Source organism: Triturus cristatus, chromosome 1_1, assembly GCF_964204655.1.
Source record: "Triturus cristatus chromosome 1_1, aTriCri1.1, whole genome shotgun sequence".
Lineage (NCBI taxonomy): Eukaryota > Metazoa > Chordata > Amphibia > Caudata > Salamandridae > Triturus > Triturus cristatus.
In genome coordinates this window covers 1,124,699,044-1,124,720,343 of record NC_140579.1, presented here as the reverse complement: position 1 = coordinate 1,124,720,343, position 21,300 = coordinate 1,124,699,044, and the positions used below count along the sequence as shown (strand labels likewise).

At 54.5% G+C, this 21,300-nt stretch overlaps 1 long non-coding RNA gene across 1 annotated transcript in view; it reads left to right on the top strand.

The window, feature by feature from the left end:
- Positions 1 to 21,300, top strand: part of LOC146871714 (uncharacterized) — a 490,791-nt gene that overhangs the window by 199,463 nt on the left and 270,028 nt on the right. The gene's annotated exons all lie outside the window — the stretch shown is intronic.

Below are 21,300 nucleotides of genomic sequence, written 5' to 3'. Positions count from 1 at the left end.
GATGGATGGAACTTTTAAACTTTGTCCAAAACCATTCTACCAGCTGTACAAAGTGCATGGATTGTACCAACATTCTAACATTCCATTCATCTATGCCCTCTTACCAAATAAACAGCAAACTACAGACATAGAAATGCTAACCAAAATAAAAGAAGAAACCAATAATTATTTCCCACAAAAAATAATTATTGATTTCGAATTAGCCATGATCAATTCAATACTAAAACATTATCCACACACAGCAATCCAAGGTTGCTATTATCATTTTAACCAGAGTCTATGGAGACATCTGCAAAAATCCACTCTTGGGTGCCGATCACAATCCGGTAAAAACCGGGTACGAACCGTCGGACGGAGCATATTCTCCGTCCGACGCGTACCCGGTCGTCAAAATATACAAACATGGAATTACGATTCGCACGGGTACACCATTACCGTACGAATCGTAAAAAAGACCGACCGAACAAAAAACACCTACCAATGCGAACCGGGAAAGCGCCGACCTGACGTCGGGACGCACGCAGCCAGCCATTCACGACCCAGGAATCACGATTCGCACCGACGTCACCCCGCACGGTGAATATTTTGCGGCAGCCAAAAACTGCCGGGAAATCAGGACGACGCGAACAAGGACCACCAGTACGCGACGGACAGACGGCGACGCGAACAAGGAGGACCAGTACGTGACGGACACACAGGACGACGCCACCAAGGAGGACCCGTACGCGACAGGACGACGCGATCACGGAGGACCCGTACGCGACAGGACGACGCGAGCAAGGAGTACCAGTACGCGACGGACAGACATGGACCCGAACCTACGAGTCATCCCTGCCCTCATAGCAGTACACCTCCTCTACAGGTTACGACGCAGACGCCGCAGAAGGTCAGAATAACTAAGGGAGGGGGGAAAGTGGGGTGGGGTGGGGGTGGCACGACCAGGGCAGGCCACAAAACAACCACATGAGTGACACACTACACATGGCCTGGACATACCTGACTCCCATGCCCTGGTCACCACGAGGGGGTGGGGGCGTGTCCTGATAATCCAGCGACCGCCACAACGGAAGTCCGTCACCACGCGAACCGGCAACACAACCAGACAGGTACGTCCCGTACCCACGCCTGAAGAGCGTGGGTACGAGTCGGACCACGCCCACACACGTCACCCCAACAATGGCGGGACGGATCGCACCCACGTGGCAAAGGCCTGGGTACGGGCCGCACAAACATCACATAGCGTGGGGACGGAAATGTACGGACCCTACCCCCACCCCGTATGCAAGGAGCATACCCCCCAGCCCAACAGTGCAAGTACGACCCGTACCCCCACCCGCGGACGTACGGAGCGTACCCCCAGCCCAACAGTGTAAGTACGACCCGTACCCCTACCCGCGGACGTACGGAGCGTACCCCCAGCCCAACAGTGTAAGTACGACCCGTACCCCCACCCGCGGACGTACGGAGCGTACCCCCAGCCCAACAGTGTAAGTACGACCCGTACCCCCACCCGCGGACGCACGGAGCGTACCCCCAGCCCAACAGTGTAAGTACGACCCGTACCCCCACCCGCGGACGTACGGAGCGTACCCCCAGCCCAACAGTGTAAGTACGACCCGTACCCCCACCCGCGGACGCACGGAGCGTACCCCCAGCCCAACAGTGTAAGTACGACCCGTACCCCCACCCGCGGACGTACGGAGCGTACCCCCAGCCCAACAGTGTAAGTACGACCCGTACCCCCACCCGCGAATGCAAGGAGCGTACCCCCCTGCCCAACAGTGTAAGTACGACCCGTACCCCCACCCGCGTATGCATGGAGCGTACCCCCCATGCCAACAGTGTAAGTACGACTCGAACCCCCACCCACGAATGCAAGGAGCGTACCCCCCTGCCCAACAGTGTAAGTACGACCCGTACCCACACCCGCGGACGTACGGAGTGTACCCCCACCACACCAGTGTCAGTAGACTCGTACCCTCACCTCTAATGCAGTGTGCGTAACCCCACCGTGTATGTGCCAAGCGCACATATCCAGAAATCGGAGGTGTGTGTGCAGAGTCCACCCAGCAGTGCCCTGAGACAGGAGTGGTGGGTGTGGAGTCCTCCCAGCAGTGCCCTGAGACAGGAGGGGTGGGTGCCCATCACTCCCAGCAGTGCCCAGAGACAGGAGGGGTGTGTGCAGAGTCCTCCCAGCAGTGTCCAGACCCAGGAGGGGTGTGTGCAGAGTCCTCCCAGCAGTGTCCAGACCCAGGAGGGGTGGGTGGTGAGTCCTCCCAGCAGTGCCCTGAGACAGGAGGGGTGGGTGCAGAGACCTCCCAGCAGTGTCCAGACCCAGGAGGGGTGTGTGCAGAGTCCTCCCAGCAGTGTCCACACCCAGGAGGGGTGTAACACATGTGTGTGATGCCACAATTACCCACATCCATACTGCCTACAAGGGAACATGTCCCCATGAACTCATGTCAACTGACTCCACACACAAGTACAGTGATCACCAAGGATGCCACGATTGTTGCAGGTGGAGACATGGCCATGCATGCATGGCCAAAGTAGAAGGGCTCCGTCACACACACAGCTCATGTACACACAGCTCTGCGCTAAACATTGGGAACACCCTGCAGGGAAGAAACTGGGTACACAGAGGAAGGAATACACCCTGGGACAATTGAACCATGCAGTAACTGCTGACATGACCTAAGGAAGTTAGCCAACACCTTGTGATGGCACACAGATCCTAGGGTGGCCCCAAAGAGCAGAACACTACTACAAATCCCACACACCCAAAGCCTTAAACACCACCCAAAACAATGTAGCAGCCCCACCAACACCAATACCACCATAGCAGGAGTGTGAGAATGACAACAAAAATAAGCTTTATTCAGCATGAGCACAATGTCCGTGGATCAAAGGCAGTTCAAAGTCAACAAAGGCCATAGGGCAGTCAATGATTCCCAGCTGCATGGGGGACACAGTGGGATGTGTGTCCCCTACCTTGCCTGCACAGTCAAATGCCATCGTCTTCCATACTGGTGAGGGCATCAGGGGGGGGGGAAGCAACAGGCACCGCAGGGACATCAGGGCAAAGGGGCGGCGTTGTGGGTGCAGGGATGGAGGACTCAACCACAGGGGGTGTGTCATGGCCAAAGGCGGAGGCCAGGATGGCACTACACACCTTAGCAAGGTCCTCCAGGGAGTCCCCTGCACCCGAAGTGACCTCAGGCCCCAAGGAGGGGGGGGGTTCAGAGGGATGGGTTGCAGCGCCACCGGGGGAGGGTGGAGACAGGGGGGGAGACTCAACCACCCTGACCGAGGACTTCCTTGACCGCTTGCGTGGTGGCGTAACTGTGGGGCTCAGGGACAGAGCGGCCATGAAGGAGTCCTTGGGGGAGATGTGGCCAGGAGAGCTGAGGGGAGGGGATTTGGAGGGAGTGGATTGTGTGGAATGCGGACTCCCACTCTGGCTGCGTGTCACACGTTTGCCCCCCGACCCAGTGGGTGTGCCTATCTCACCCTCTGTGTGCGTGTCAGGAGGAGTGCGGTGGACCTTCCCTGCTGGTGTGGTGCCTGTGTCTGTTGTGGTGGGTGCATGCCGACGTCTGGGTGTACGTGGGACAGGCATGGAAGTGGGAAGTGTGGATGGGGCAGGGGTAGGTGGGGGGAGGTCGCGCTGCAGGAGACCCACTGCTGCAGTCAGTGTGGAGTCTAGGGACCTCAGCAAGTTGCGTTGGTCAGCCTGCAAAGAATGAATGCCCTCCAAGAATGCCTCGATGTTGGTGAGGGTTTTCCCGTGGGAATGGAGGACATTCAGGATCGCAGCCTGACCAACCTGCATTTGCCGCTGGATGTCCATAGACTCAGCATTGGCGGCAGCAGTGGAGACAGGGGCAGGGGGTGCGGTGCCTGGCAGGAAGGAGACATGCGGTGACCGGGCACGCTGGGAAGGGACACGAGCAAGTGGGAGGCGGTTGGTGGGAACTGAGGGGGCGGTGGCAGGTGTTGTTCCACTGTCAGCTGCTGGTGCAGCCTCCGCCAACTCTGAGACATCCTCCTCGGACCTGTCAGCTTCGTAGTCTGATGTGCCAGTCGACAGGTCCTCGGCCACACTATCCTCCGCCTCTGTCCCACTCGATGTGCCAGCCCCGATGTCACGGCTGCCACTGGTGCTCGGTCCCTCCGCCTGGTCCGTGTCCATGTCTCCCTCTGTGTCCCCCGACGATGCTGTGGGCAGGGTGGAGAGACAGAAATTAATCAGACACCTGTACACATCTGTCACATGAGTCCAATCTACATAGTCAACATTGCATAGCCTGAAGAGGCAGATCCCTAACATCTGCAAAACAAGGTACCGATGTAGGGCATGAAACACAGTTGGTTGAGCCACCATGCCACTGAAATACCATGGAGAGCATGAGACAATAGCTGATGACAGGAAACGGAGTCTGACATAGCACCCAGGCCCTGGGGACAATCCTGCACTGCCTCTGCACCACACAGCGTTTGTGAAAATACCTATGACCAGGGACAATATCCATGAACTTGAGACACATGCTGCATAGGTAATGCTGCAAACATGCCCAACATAACTCGGTCACTGCACCTTGCGTGTGTGTCCAGTAACATCACACACTGTCCAGACCCAGCAATTAGGAATCAGGATTTGACACATAGGCATTGCCCGCCCCAAGCAACCCCCACACGATGCTAATTGCTGAGACACAGGTGGCACCAACATCTCATAGTCTGGGTGATAAACACAGTGGCAGGCAAAAGGCAAGATTGGACGCAAAACAGCAAAGGTGCGCCTGTACAAATAATGAGGTACCAGTGCCCATCCTCAGATGAGTATAACAAGACACACAGGCACTGGCAACTGTGAGTATGAAGAGGGACAATCAGGTCAGGCTGCACAGTGGACACCTGTACATAATAGCACGTCTATATACATGGTGACAGGGGACAATGGCACAGAGCACAACCTACGCTGTAGACAGTGAGAGTGTCCACGTTGATGATGACACAAACAACACTGAGGATAAGGTGCCCCAGGGGACAGTATTGGGCACGCAACTACATGCTACTGAATGGGAATGACTGCTACACACGTCACCATCCCTGCACTATGCGTAGCGCACACTCATGCACATCATGTCACAGGCCACTACATAGGACATGCGCGCTGTAAGGCATGACACATGAGAGACCAACTCCCATGTCTGGAGCCAGCATCAGTGCCAACTGACATGGAACCCACATGCAGTGAACTTGACAGTTCACAGGCAAGGTCCCACAACCTGTTACCCACCACCACCACCCATGATGCTACAGTCATTGTTCTCGTGGACAAAGCGCCAGCCTACATTACCTTGTGAAGGAGTGACTACACACAGACCAGGGAACACATTGCAAGGAGGGGAAGGGTGGCAGGGGCGCAGCGCTACACTTGGGCAAACTGGATGGGCACAGCACCTTTAAACCCTGCCAGTGAATTAATGCCACTGTGCCCTTACAAATGCCGGTGACACACAACAAACGCACATGTACCTACCCCCTTCCGCCTGCTGCATCGCCTGTAAGCGCCTCTCCAGGTCTGGAAAGACCACCGGCAGCACACGCCTGTGGAGGTGGGTCAGACGGCGGCGGCCGCGGTTCTTGTGGCTCTCAGGTGAGTCCCCCAGCAGGAGCCGTGCAATCCTCCGCGTCCAGCACCGGATATCCTGCCAGCGTTTCCTCACCTGGGACAGGCTCCGCCTCCGACCATCCACACGCCTCACGGCACTGACGGCGGTCAGCCAGATCTGCTCCTTGGCAGTGGCGCCTACCTGTGAGGGAGTACAAGTGACACCACATCAATACACCAGCCACATGTCACAGAGAGACATATGTGAACATAATAGCTGGTTACTACATGGCATGTAATGCAGCCAACGCATTGCACCTCTGTCATAGGGACATCATCCTCTGGTGAGGGAAAAGGCAGTACGTGCCATAGTGGGTACTCAGGTGGAATGATGGCAATGTCACAATCAATGATCAAGGCTCACACTGTGCATCACACCCACACCTCCTGTCTCAGGGCACTGCTGGGAGGACTCTGCACACACACCTCCTGTCTCAGGGCACTGCTGGGAGGACTCTGCACACACACCTCCTGTCTCAGGGCACTGCTGGGAGGACTCTGCACACACACCTCCTGTCTCAGGGCACTGCTGGGAGGACTCTGCACACACCCCTCCTGTCTCAGGGCACTGCTGGGAGGACTCTGCACACACCCCTCCTGTCTCAGGGCACTGCTGGGAGACATCAGGCACCCCCCCCCTGGTACCCCCCCGACAGTACATGGCATGTGTGTCACACCGGGTCACAATGCCTGAAGACACAGTCACAACATAGGGACAGTCTGTGGCAGTGGCCTATGCACTCACCTGATACCCTGGTCGCCCATACAGCATGGGGTACTGTGGGAGGATCACATCCAGCAGAGCCATGTTCTCCTCCAGGGTGAATGGCTGTGTCCTCTCCACAGCCCTTGACATGGTTCCAGGGAATCAGTAGCAGCAGCTTGGTCGACAAATGCAAAGATGTGCAGGCAAGTAATCCCTCATGGGACCTGGCTGCCTTATATGTGGCCTTCTGCCCAGTCTCATGCACAGGAGTACAGAGTGATTGGTCACTCACATTTGCATCCTATGTTTCCACCAATCCCTTCAAACCTAGCAGTCTGTGGGTTCTCTATCGGTTTCATTCTCCTGCATGATGTCAGCCCCACAAACACATTGCAACAAAGTAGAAGAATTCCAACTGACTTCTGCTGTGCACCTTCCAGAACAAAATCGAAATTTGAACCTGGTCGCCATGACAACCAGCATGCATGTAGGCCTTAATACTTGTCCCCTATGTAATTAGGAGAATCACACACAGGTACGGTGCGTTTCCGGGCCCTAGGGCACCCCAAATGCATGGCAACGGCCCGTACATGCATGCCTACGTTCAAAATCACTATGGGTCTGCACGCGTATGCGTACACGTAGTGGTACGGACCGTACAAATGCCTGTACGCTCACTATCACTATGGTTCTGCACGCGTATGCGTACTCGTTGTGGTACGGACCGTACAAATGCCTGTACGCTCACTATCACTATGGGTCTGTGTACCCGTAGTGATAGTGAGCGTACATGCGAGTGTACGGTCCGTACCACTACGTGTACGCATACGCGTGCAGAACCATAGTGATAGTGAGCGTAGATGCGAGTGTACGGTCCGTACCACTACGTGTACGCATACGCGTGCAGAACCATAGTGATAGTGAGCGTACAGGCATTTGTACGGTCCGTACCACAACGAGTACGCATACGCGTGCAGACCCATAGTGAGAGGGCCGTACACTCGCATGTACGCTCACTATCACTATGGGTCTGCACGCGTATGCGTACTCGTGGTACGGACCGTACAAATGCCTGTACGCTCACTATCACTATGGTTCTGCACGCGTATGCGTACACGTAGTGGTACGGACCGTACACTCGCATCTACGCTCACTATCACTATGGTTCTGCACGCGTATGCGTACTCGTTGTGGTACGGACCGTACAAATGCCTGTACGCTCGCCATCACGATGGGTACACATACGGCAGCACTCCCACAGTGATTGGGGAACATACACAGGCCCTCTTAGCAGCAGTACGCCGGTTTGTACACATCACTGTGGTGATAGTCGACACACAGGTAGGAATAGGGCGGACATACTTGTCCATGGATGGACATACTTGTCCAGGAATGGACATCAAGGCATCGTCTGTGCATTACTACATGTGTGGGGCACAGGTGTGACAGGCTGTGATGTGGAACATGCCTCCTGAGTGGAGGAGGCACCAGATGTATGATGAGATGTGTACAGGTGTACTGTGTGAGGGTGCAATGTGTGCCAGGCATGCCCTTGACTCCTTTGACATGTGTGCATGTCGTACTGCGCACTTGGGGTGAGCGTCACTGGCATGGCACGGACACCAACACACGGAAGTGTCCCATGATGCCCGGTACAGGGGTCATGACACCTGACTTGTCACTACCCACAGTGCACAATGTGACTATGTCATTTATGTGTCCGGGATTTACATCAGGTTGATGTTGTAGCACCCTCAAAAGCTGCAGCCGTTGCAGCAACCAACATGTGTCTGTGTGTAGATTGTCATTGCACACTGTTCCGCACACCATGCCACATGTGGTATCTGATGTGAGGTGCACATGTATGCATGGGACACGGAGTAGCGTGACAAGGCCATGTCAGCAAACTCACAAGGAATGTGTGGGGAGTCATGACATGTGCACCTTCATGGCAAGGTGTGTGGGCTGGACTAGTGTAATGTCATGTGACCTGTGGCTCAAGTGTTCCGCTGCCAGTCTCTGCAATCAGCATCACACTTCTGCTGATGTGTGGGTGTATGTCACTCCTGTCTTGCGTCGGGCAGTGCACTTGCACTGGGACACAGCTATTCCCATGGCGTGGCATGGGGAGGTTCTCAATCACCGTGTGTAGCTGGGTCTTGGAAGGAGTGTCACCTTGCATCCATACGTGTCCTGGGCATGTAGCACATGCCTGACTCCCTATGTGGCATGTGTGTATTGGCAGATTTACATGTGCTCAGTAGACATGAGTTGTTCTCGTAGTGCACTCACTCTTCCTTGTCACTTCCAAATTACTGCAGAGCGCCTCCTGTTGCCCGAAGAATTCCAGACATGGCCACCATGCAGGAGAATGACAGGATCCGGCTCTACCGCTTCACCCAACCGTTGATTCTGGAGCTGACGGCGAGACTGGCACCACACCTGCAACCGCAGCACAGGTATCCTACGGCACTGACACCCCAGCTGAAGGTAATGGCTGCCCTACATTTCCTTGCCACGGGTACCTTCCAATATACCATAGCTCATGTTGGTGGCATGTCCCAGAGCATGTTCAGCGGTGTGCTGCATGATTTCTTGGAGGCCATGTTGATTCACCTGGATGACTTCATCAAGTTCCCAACCCCTGAACAGATGACTGAGGTCAAACGTGGTTTCTATGCCCTGGGAGGGATGCCCCATGTCATTGGGTCCATAGATGGGACACATGTAGGTTTGGTACCACCACACGCACGGGAGGTGGCGTACCGCAATCGGAAGCACTACCACTCCATCAATGCCCTTGTGGTGTGTCTGTCCAACATGGTGATTTCACATGTCTGTGCACGTTTTCCAGGATCAGCACACGATGCCTACATCATGAGGCGTAGCGGGATGCCTGATATGATGATGCAGCTGCGCAACGAACGTGCATGTGTTGTTGGTGGGTACAGTCTGTCTGTCCTGTATTCTGTTTGGCCGAGCAGCACTACCGCTTCGCCTGTTCTAACGATATCCATGTGCTTTCCATTTAGGGGACGCTGGCTATCCCAACATGCCTTGGCTGCTGACACCTCTGCGCAACCCCATCACGCCGGCCCAGCTCCGCTACAACACCGCCCATGGCCGGACAAGGCGAGTGATAGAGAGGACGTTTGGCATGCTGAAGAGCCGATTCCGGTGCCTCCACAAGACCGGCGGCGCACTCCCATGTGCCCCGGCGAAGGTCTGCAAGATCTTCATGGTCTGCTGCATGCTGCACAACATGGCAGTTGAAAGAGCTGTGCCCCTCATCCTGGATCAAGATGACGAGGACCATCCACCCGTGGAGGACGAAGGGCTTGGCAATGGGGCTAGTGATGTGGAGGATGTGGAGCCGCAAGAGGACATCCGGACTCGGCTCATACGCGACTTCTTTGCTTAGTGGTGAGTACCAGGGTCTGAGTGTGCACGCATTGGTCCCCGTGTGGCATGCGTTGTGATGTGTGTCTCCACCTGCATGTATGGCACGTGGGTCAGAGGTGTGTGTGGGTGTGTCACTGGAGTGATGGTGGCAGTGATGGTAGTATTTCCCCAGGCATAATTGTGACCTAGCATGTTGTCATACATACATGTGTCGAGTACATGCACATGCAAGTGGCTGTGCTTCTTGTGGCTGACTTCTTGTGTGTCTCTCTTCCCCAGGTACCTGCGCATGCCGTTTGCTGGTTGCATTGTTGTGGCACTGCTATTCCTCATGGACATGGCATCGTGGGCTGACTCAGCGTTACAGGCACGGACACGTTTGGAAGTCTCCATGGGGTAAGGGATGCATCTGGGATGTATTGGGTGTGGCAGTTGTTCACGATGTGTGCACACTGCCCCGGTCGGGGTTTGGGTCCTCTGCAGACATGTGGCATCCCCATGGGACACGACATGCAGCTGGGTACACCTGAATAGATGGGCTGCCTGGTTGTCAGTCATCAGTGATGGGATGGTGGATTGTGATGAAGGCATCAATGTGTGTGACACTGCCCTCGGACACATACGGTTAACATTGTCTTGACATGGCGTGGGACTTCCACATCAGCGGATGTATGGTGTATGGCAGGCTCTCCGTGAGCAGCTGTGGGTATTTAGCTATTATCCGACACTTGTGTGCCAGTTCCATGGCTATCACGCATTTGTGCTGCAGAAGGGGGGTGCCAGTGTTGGAGCCACATGTTACTCCACATGATGTGTTCATGTGTACTTCAAGTTGCCTCTGCAATCCCAAACACATGACTATTAAAGGTGTCCCTATGCCTCCAAGGTGCCTCTTCTCAGTCAATGCTGGTGTGTTGGCACGGTGCATCCTGCATGTCTGGCATGGTATTCCCTGATTGTGGCTATGTGTCAATGTGTCGAGTGGCAAGATGCAAGCTGTGTGTGTGTGCTGAGACTGTGTAATGGGCATGATGTCCATGACTGTGTGGGTATTGTGACATGTGCCATCCCCATGCATCCAACGTTGTCCATGACCCCATTCTCTGCATCCACCGGACTCAAGCTTGCAGGACATGGTTCTGCCACCTGTCTACACGTACCTGGGTGCCCCCCAGGACACGGGCCAGGATCCCTGACCTCTGCGCATGACTGTTGCTGTACTCAATGTGTCTGTCAGCACGGTTGTTCGGCCACCCCCTCAGCTGGTTCTGACCATCACGGGTGTGTATGGTGCTCCATGTCTGTCTTGCCTAGAAAACTGTGACCCATGTGTCCTGTGCCAGACTCAGGCCCCAGGGTGTGGATGGTTGAAGTGAACAGATGACTCAGGCATGTTTAGACTGTACAAGACACATGTTAGGTAATAATGCTACCAGCAGGCATCTACTCTTAATAGTGTGATTTATTATTGGGGGGGGGGGGGCAAGTGAGGGCCTTTCCGGGATTAGGGAATCCAAAGTTCAGTAGGGGAGTTGGTGTCCTTGCCATTGGAAATCCTCAGAGTCCATGCCACAGTCTTTGTCAACATTGGTCAGCCAGTGACCAGCAGGGCCATGTGGCAGAGAATGTCTCTTGATGCTGTGATGCTGTTGCTCCAGTGGGCCAGGTGCCAGGCCAGGTGTCCTGGGAGATGGTGATGTAGCAGCCACCCTCACGGTCCTTTCCGTGGACGACCCGGCTTCCTGCGGGGAACCTCAGCAGCAGGCCGTGACGACGTCTGGGATGCTCCGTCGGATGTTTCCTCCTCCTCCTCATGATCCCTCCCTGTGGGTGGTGATGTTCTCCGCCTTCTGGCACAGGGAGGGTCGGCCATGGTGTCGGCCATCCGACGGAGTTCAGCGTGAATCCCCTGGGACGCCGTCACTTGCTCAGCCTGTCTGTCCTCCATCCTCCGTTGGTGTAGCTGTAGACAGGCTATTAGCTCCGCATGTTGCTGGGCCTGCTGGACCTTGATCCCCTCGAGGACGGACACAACCTGGGCCATGCCCGTGGTGTCCTGCCGGTATGAGTCCAGGATGTTACGGACATGGGAAAATACCGGATCCCCAGCCAACTGGTCAGGCTCGCGCCTCCGCCGCTCTCCACTCCCACCACCCCTGCCCACTTGCGCCTGGCCTGCACTTGTGGGCACATGGGGTCTCCGGGACCCCTGAGGGGTGGCATTGGCGTTGTCGCCTGCCTCCTCCTGGGTGCCCGGGACACCGTGTCCCTCCTGGCGAGCCTGGCTGCATTGTGGTGTTGGGGCAGGGATCCTGGGTGTCTCCTGGGATGTGGCAGGAGTGGGGGTGGTGGTTGGCACGGTTGTACCTGACGCAGGTGCTGCAGGTGGTTGGACACCAGAGGGGCCAGGTCGGTCGGGGTCGTCCGCAGAGTGGTGAGAGTGGTCGCTGCCGGTGGGATCGGTCTCCTGCAGATCCGGGTCCTGTGAGTGTTCCCCCACAGTGTTGGGGGGTGCAGCACGACGTTGACCTGTGTGTGAGAGAGACAATGTTACTTTTGATCCATGCAACATCCATGTTTCATCCGTTACAAAGTTGGCACATTTCCTCTTGGAATTAGGATCTGTCTTGCATTCCACTCACAGTGCACTTGTGCATGTGTGTGTCCCTTGGGCACCAATTTGGCCCCTTTAACTATGTGTGGCACAGTCTTACTTGCTGCGTCAAGTGTGACTGCAGTCAGCAGTGGAGTGTGCATGTGTGCCGAGCTATGCGTTTGCGCCTTCCTTGTAGCACTGTACATGTGCACATGGAGTGGATCCACACACTCATATGATGCAGGTGGCTGTCCTTGTGCTCGTGTACAGGTTGTAACATGGCCCTGCGTTTTGCCATGATGAAGAGGGGGGGTTCTGGCACTGGGCACCCTTGTCTACATGCACGCAGTCCACCTGCTGACGAGCAGACATTCCCACACACCAAAGGACTGATTTGCTCTCCCTGTGTCTCCCTCCTTCTCTGTCCCCCTCTCCCTCCCTCTCTGTCCCCCTCTCCCTCCCTCTGTGTCCCCCTCTCCCTCCCTCTGTGTCCCCCTCTCCCTCCCTCTGTGTCCCCCTCTCCCTCCCTCTGTGTGTCAGCCTCCTCCCTCTGTCCATCTTCCTGAGTCTCCCTCCCTCTGTGTCCCCCTCTCCCTCCCTCTGTGTGTCAGCCTCCTCCCTCTGTCCATCTTCCTGTGTCTCCCTCCCTCTGTGTCCCCCTCTCCCTCCCTCTGTGTGTCAGCCTCCTCCCTCTGTCCATCTTCCTGTGTCTCCCTCCCTCTCTGTCCCCCTCTCCCTCCCTCTCTGTCCCCCTCTCCCTCCCTCTCTGTCCCCCTCTCCCTCCCTCTGTGTGTCAGCCTCCTCCCTCTGTCCATCTTCCTGTGTCCCCCTCCCTCTCTGTCCCCCTCTCCCTCCCTCTCTGTCCCCCTCTCCCTCCCTCTGTGTGTCAGCCTCCTCCCTCTGTCCATCTTCCTGTGTCTCCCTCCCTCTCAGTCCCCCTCTCCCTCCCTCTGTGTCCCCCTCTCCCTCCCTCCGTGTGTCACCCTCTGTCACCTTGGCCCAGCTTCCTGGGCACACACTGTTAGCAGATCTTTGAGTGGCCCTTGGCCTGTTGATGTGAGTTTGTTTCTGATCTCCAGGCACCCATTTTGTCTGCTGTGTGTCTGTGCGCTGCTGCTGTGGTGGTGTGTGCTGCCACTCTTTCACACTGTTGGCTGTTCATTAGCTGCTGGCATGTGCAAAACAGTGCCTTCACCCCCATGTGTTGATGCAAGGCATCCGCCATTTGCTGGCAAGTCATTCCTGTGTTGGGACACAGTGTTTGTCTGGCTGTGACCTAGGCCATATGGGCAGAGGGCATTGTTGTCTGCTTTGGAGTCGCACTATGTGATTCTTGGTGCCCACACTCCCGCCATCCGGGTTACCGTGTCATGTGTTGTTGTCTTCTGTGGCCTGTGACTTGACATTGTCCAGCTGGGTGCATGGGGCATGGTGGCAGCAGTGGCATGTGCCTGCTCATGGAGTGTGGTTGAGTAATGCGATGGCTTGTGGTGTTTGCGTGCCTGTTATTAATTTTGGTTGTGGTTGCAGTTCCCCCCATGTGAGGTGCGTTGTTTGTGTACTCACCCGGGTCTCGGAGTCCTTCTACTCCTTCAACTGCCTCCACCGGCAGTATGGCCATCACCCTCTCCTCCCAGGGATGGTACTGTACGGGTCTGCGGGAGGGCCCTCCTCCGGTGGCGTTGGCCTGGTCGTGTTCCTCCTGTCTCTTGGCTCTGACCCTCCTCCGCAGATCGTACCACCTGTTCTGGCAATCCTGCTTGGTCCTCCTGGTGTCCGCAACAGCATTCACAGCATCGACGATGGTCTGCCACATGGCTGTTTTGGCTGCCTGGCTGGTGCTTCTGACCAATGTTCCAAAGATCTGTGGCTCGACTCTGAGGATTTGATCAACAAGGACCTCCAACTCTCGGTGACTGAACTTTGGATTCTTGGTAGTGGGCATGGTGAGGGGTGTGGGTGGGGATGGTGTGGGTGTGGGGGGTGTGTGGATGTTGGGGGGGGTGTGGATGGTTGTGTGTGTGTGTGAATGTGATGAGAGGGTGTTTGTGAGGGTGGTCGTGTGAAGGTGTGCAAGTGTAAGATGTGGTGTCGCTTGTAGTCTGGTTCTGTGGTGTCTGGCAGCAGTGGGTCTGTTGCAAAGGCTCATGGTTTGTGTGTGTGGGCCCTTTTTATTGGTCCATGGGTGGGTGTGGCAGTGTTTGAATTTTGGGTGGGTGTGTTATAAGGAGTGGTGGTGTATTGGGCCTCTGTTTGTTTTTGACTGTTGCAGGTCAGTGATTGTGTTATTTTAGTGGTTGTTGGCCATGTTTAGTGGCTGTGTGCCTTTCGAATGGTGTATTGTTGAGTTGTTTTGTTTTGTCCTTGTTGTGTACGTGCGTTTTGAGCGTGTGTACGGTGTGTACTTGGGCCATTTGGTTGTACGATTTGGTCCTTGTGTGTGGCTTTGTACGACTCGTACATGCGGTTGTGATGTTGGGGCATGGGGTGCGCTCCGTACTTAGGAGGTTGTGTTGGGGGTGCGCCAGGAACGTACTGGGGTGGGGGTACGACTGGAACGTACTGGGGTGTACATAGACGGTGGTACGACACGTACAGGGGTGGGGGGGTGTACATTGACGGTGGTACGACACGTACTGGGGTGGGGGTACGACTGGAACGTACTGGGGTGTACATAGACGGTGGTACGACACGTACAGGGGTGGGGGGGTGTACATAGACGGTGGTACGACACGTACAGGGGTGGGGGGTGTACATTGACGGTGGTACGACACGTACTGGGGTGGGGGGGTGTACATTGACGGTGGTACGACACGTACAGGGGTGGGGGGGTGTACATTGACGGTGGTACGACACGTACTGGGGTGGGGGTACGACTGGAACGTACTGGGGTGTACATAGACGGTGGTACGACACGTACAGGGGTGGGGGGGTGTACATAGACGGTGGTACGACACGTACAGGGGTGGGGGGTGTACATTGACGGTGGTACGACACGTACAGGGGTGGGGGGGTGTACATTGACGGTGGTACGACACGTACTGGGGTGGGGGTACGACTGGAACGTACTGGGGTGTACATAGACGGTGGTACGACACGTACAGGGGTGGGGGGGTGTACATTGACGGTGGTACGACACGTACTGGGGTGGGGGTACGACTGGAACGTACTGGGGTGTACATAGACGGTGGTACGACACGTACAGGGGTGGGGGGGTGTACATTGACGGTGGTACGACACGTACAGGGGTGGGGGGGTGTACATTGACGGTGGTACGACACGTACTGGGGTGGGGGTACGACTGGAACGTACTGGGGTGTACATAGACGGTGGTACGACACGTACAGGGGTGGGGGGGTGTACATAGACGGTGGTACGACACGTACAGGGGTGGGGGGTGTACATTGACGGTGGTACGACACGTACAGGGGTGGGGGGGTGTACATTGACGGTGGTACGACACGTACTGGGGTGGGGGGGTGTACATTGACGGTGGTACGACACGTACAGGGGTGGGGGGGTGTACATTGACGGTGGTACGACACGTACTGGGGTGGGGGTACGACTGGAACGTACTGGGGTGTACATAGACGGTGGTACGACACGTACAGGGGTGGGGGGTGTACATTGACGGTGGTACGACACGTACAGGGGTGGGGGGGTGTACATTGACGGTGGTACGACACATACTGGGGTGGGGGTACGACTGGAACGTACTGGGGTGTACATAGACGGTGGTACGACACGTACAGGGGTGGGGGGGTGTACATTGACGGTGGTACGACACGTACAGGGGTGGGGGGGTGTACATTGACGGTGGTACGACACGTACTGGGGTGGGGGTACGACTGGAACGTACTGGGGTGTAGGTAGACGGGGCTGTGACACGTACTGGGGTGGGGGTGTGGCTCGAACGTACTGGGGTGTAGGTACACGGGGGGTACGACACGTACTGGGGTGGGGGTGCGACTGGAACGTACTGGGGTGTACATAGACGGTGGTACGACACGTACAGGGGTGGGGGGGTTTACATTGACGGTGGTACGACACGTACTGGGGTGGGGGTACGACTGGAACGTACTGGGGTGTACATAGACGGGTGGGGGTATACATATACGGGGGGTACGTGTCGGACGTACGGGGGCTGGGGGGAGTGTTGGGCGCGTATGCGGGCACATGTCTCCATGGTTGCTATTGGTGTTCGGTGCGGACGGTGTTTTTTCCATACGGTTGTAGGCTCGGACGCACGGGATGGATCGTGATTCCTCGGTCGGACTTGGCTTTTTACGTTTGTAAGGTAAATCGTCCGAGGACGTGTCGGACACATTTTCCGACCCGAGGACGTGTGGGGAATGATTCCCGGTGCGGGTCGTATGGACTTTTTACCATGCGAATCGTGATTGCCAGTTCGTACGGCACTTGTACGATTCGTACGGTAAAAAGACCCGATACGAGTCGCACGGGGGAATTTTTTACCGGATCGTGATCGGCACCTAAGTGTACAATATGCTACAGATAGTACTTTTGCCTACCAGGTTTAAAAACTAATAGCACTAGCATACGTACCTGTGACAGATGTAGCAGAACACTATAATATTCTAATAGAAAGTCCCTATTACAAAAAGAACGAAGACAAATTAAGCCAACTCCTAGACTACTTTGAGGACACCTGGGTGGGAAGATTACACCGATCAGGACATAGAAGACAACCAAAGTTCCACATTCCTTGGTGGAATGTATACCTAAATACCTTAAATAAACAATCCAAAACAAACAATAGTGTTGAAGGATGGCATAATGCCTTCCAAGCAACTACAAGCAGAGTGAAACCTACCCTACAAAAACTCCTGGAATCTCTACAAAAAGAACAAAGCTACCAAGAATTACGGATGCAACAATCTGTAACTCAAATAGGTCCTAAATTAACTAAACAAACCAAACAAATGTTTGATCTACTACAAAGCCAAGTAACCCTATACCCATCAACAAGTGGCCTAGACTACCTATCACTAATAGCCAAAAGCATTTTATAATAAACATACCCACAGCTAATAAACGAAATTGGTCAATACAATAAACAATTACAAACATATATTAATACTATATTTTCATAAATAATATATATTTGTCATATACATTTCTTTTTCATCTAGGAAATATATATGTACAATTAAATATTATTTATCTAAATATAATATATATAACAATAAACTATAATAACATTTCCCACCCAAATCATAAAAAAAAATAACTTACCATTGATGTACCCATAGAAGATGAATTCCACCAAGTAATACTCCTTCCATTTGTCTGTCAATCTGTAGTAATAATAAAAAATTACCCCCCAAAAAAATGCAAAAATTCAACAGGTCCAATATAAATCCATCCTCGACAAATACAAAAAATCGAAAAATTAAAAAACGCTCCTGGAAATCCCGAAAAAAAAGTGTGATAACTTTATTAGTTTAATCAACTAAAACACACTTTTGTAAAAAAAAAAAACACGTCTCTTTCCAGCATCATATCCAAACCCTAAAAAACCCAAAAATATTTCAAAAATATCAATAAACGCTCCATGAAATCCCGATAAAAGTTAAAGAGTGTGTTAACAATATTATTTAAATCAATTAACAGACACTTAAAAAAAAAAATACGCGTCTTGGTCTTCGACAAAACATCAATCAAAATTAACCTGAAAAAAAGAGGAAAACATACCCACCCACACAATTACACCCAAATACATTCATTAAATACAATCACATCATTTCAAAACAACACATATTTACTCACAATCTTTACTTCAAAAACTACGTCACAACCAGTAAACAACCACACGTAACTAAAACATTACTAACACCTCCAAAACAACCAAAACAAGTTAAAATAACAATAAATACACTATAAACATCCTAACTATCCTAAACATAAGTATTTAATAACATTTAGGTGCCGATTCGGATCCTGGAGAAACCGGGTACGAACCGTCGGTCGGAGCGTTTTCTCCGTCCGACTCTTACCCGGGAAATAAACATTACAAACATGGAAGTACGATTCCCACGGAAACACCATTTCCGTACGAATCGTAAAAAACACCGACCGACGAAAATATACATACGAATGTTATCCGGGAATGCTCCGACGTGACGTCGGGACGCATTCAGGCTGCGGTTCACGAACCAGGAAGTACGATCCGCACCGACGTCACCCCGCACGGATTATATTTTCCGGCTGCCAAAAACTGCCGGGAAATCAGGACGACGCGCACAAGGAGCACCTGTACGCGACGGACAGCCATGGACCCGAACCTACGTGTCATCCCAGCCCTCATAGCAGTCCACCTGCTCTGCAGGCACCGACGCAGACGCCGCAGAAGGTCAGAATAACACCCAGGGGCAAAGGGGGGGGCAGGGGCAGGACACATAACCCCCACACAAGTCACAAATTACACATGCCCTGGACATACCTGACCTGCAGGACCTGGTCACCTCTAGGGGGTGGGGGCGTGTCCAGCAACGCAAGCGTCCGCCACAACGGAAGTGGATGTTGACGTGAACCAGCAACACAACAATACCGGTACGTACCGTACCCAGGCCTTAAGAGCGTGGGTACGGGCCGTACCACGCCCACCACTACGTCACCCCAACAATGGCGGTACGGCCCGTACCCACGTACTAAAGGCCTGGGAACGGGCCGTACCAGCATTGTTGGGGTGATGTAGGGGTACGCGTGGTACGACCCGTACCCACGCTCTGAAGGGCTGGGTACGGTGCGTACCCCTACGGCACCCCATTGGGGGTCTGCACCGTACCCAGGCCCTCAGAGCGTTGGTACGGGTCGTACCACGCGTACCCCTACATCACCCCAACAATGCTGGTACGGCCCGTACCCAGGCCATTAGAATGTGGGTACGGGCCGTACCGCCATTGTTGGGGTGACGTAGTGGTGGGCGTTGTACGACTCGTACCCACGCTCTTAAGGCCTGGGTACGGTACGTACCCAGGCCTGCAAATCGTGGACACGGGAATGTACAGAGCGTACCCCCACCCGTGTATGAATGGAGGGTACCCCCACCCATGTATGAATGTAGCGTACCCACACCCCACCAGTGTATGTACGGAGCGTACCCACACCCGTGTATGAATGGAGCGTACCCACACCCCACCAGTGTATGTACGGAGCGTACCCACACCCGTGTATGAATGGAGGGTACCCACACCCCACCAGTGTATGTACGGAGCGTACCCACACCCGTGTATGAATGGAGCGTACCCACACCCCACCAGTGTATGTTCGGAGCGTACCCACACCCGTGTATGAATGGAGCGTACCCACACCCGTGTATGAATGGAGCGTACCCACACCCCTCCAGTGTATGTACGGAGCGTACCCACACCCGTGTATGAATGGACCGCACCCACACCCGTGCATGAATGGAGCGTACCCCCACCCGTGTATGAATGGAGCGTACCCACACCCCACCAGTGTATGTACAGAGCGTACCCACACCCGTGTATGAATGGAGCGCACCCACACCCGTGTATGAATGGAGCGCACCCACACCCGTGTATGAATGGAGCGTACCCACACCCGTGTATGTCCCAACCGTAGATGCCCAGACACAGGAGGGGTGTGTGCAGAGTCCTCCCAGCAGTGCCCAGACATAGGAGGGGTGTGTGCAGAGTCCTCCCAGCAGTGCCCAGACACAGGAGGGGTGTGTGCCTATCACTCCCAGCAGTGCCCAGACATAGGAGGGGTGTGTGCAGAGTCCTCCCAGCAGTGCCCAGACACAGGAGGGATGTGTGCAGAGTCCCCCCAGCTGTGCCCATGGAAAGAAAGGGGTTGAGTACACACAGATACAATGGCCACAATTGTCAGTCAGGTGCTCAAAGACCCAGCAGAACACGAAACACATGTGTGCGAGGCTGGGAGTACACACATGCATAGTGCGGAAAAGGTAACATGTACACATGAAGTCCTGTCAATATACTCCAGTCACAAATACAGTGACCCCCAAGGATGACACAAATGATGCAGATGGAGACCTTGGCCAGCAAAGTTGAAGGGGTCCGTCACACACCCAGCAAATGTAGACACAGCCCTGCACAAATGTCTTCACAACACCCTGCAGATGTCAGGGTCCACAGAGGAAGGTACACACCTTGGGACAATGTCACCATGCAGTAACAGCTTACATGAGCAAAGTTTGATAGCAAATACCGTGTGATGGCACACAGATAACAGTGTCCACCCCACGAACAGCACACTACAACATATCCCAGACACCTAACACATTATTGCCACCCCAAATCATGGAGCAGCACCACCAACAGCAATGCCAGAAAAGCAGTAGTGTGCCAAGGAAAATAAAATAGCTTTATTCAGCAATGTTCTAAAAAGAATTGTATGAAGAGTTCCATATGCACAAGGCCCATAGGGCAGTCCATAGTTCCAATCCAGGTGGGGGACACATTGGGATGCGTGTCCCCTAGCTTGCCTGCACAGTTCAGACTACCTTGTCATCCACAGGGGGGGGCATCATGTGGGGGGGGGGAAGGACCAGGCACCGCAGGGACAGGAGGGGCAAGGGTAGATGTTGTGGGTGCAGGGACGGACGACTCCAACACAGAGGGGGGGGCAGCGCCAAAGGTGGATTCGAGCACGGCGCTGCACACTACTGCCGGTTGCCCAGCGTCTCCCCTGCACCCGAAGGAACCACAGGCCCCAAGGAGGGGGGGGGGGTCGCAGGGATGGGTCGCAGCGCTACCGGGGGAGGGTGTGGACAGGGGGGGGACACAACTACCCTGACCGGGGACGCCTTTGACCGCTTGCGGGGTGGTGTCACTTTGGGGCTCAGGGACAGAGCGGCCATGAAGGAGTCTTTGGTGGAATCCTGGCCAGGAGAGCTGATTGGAGTGGATT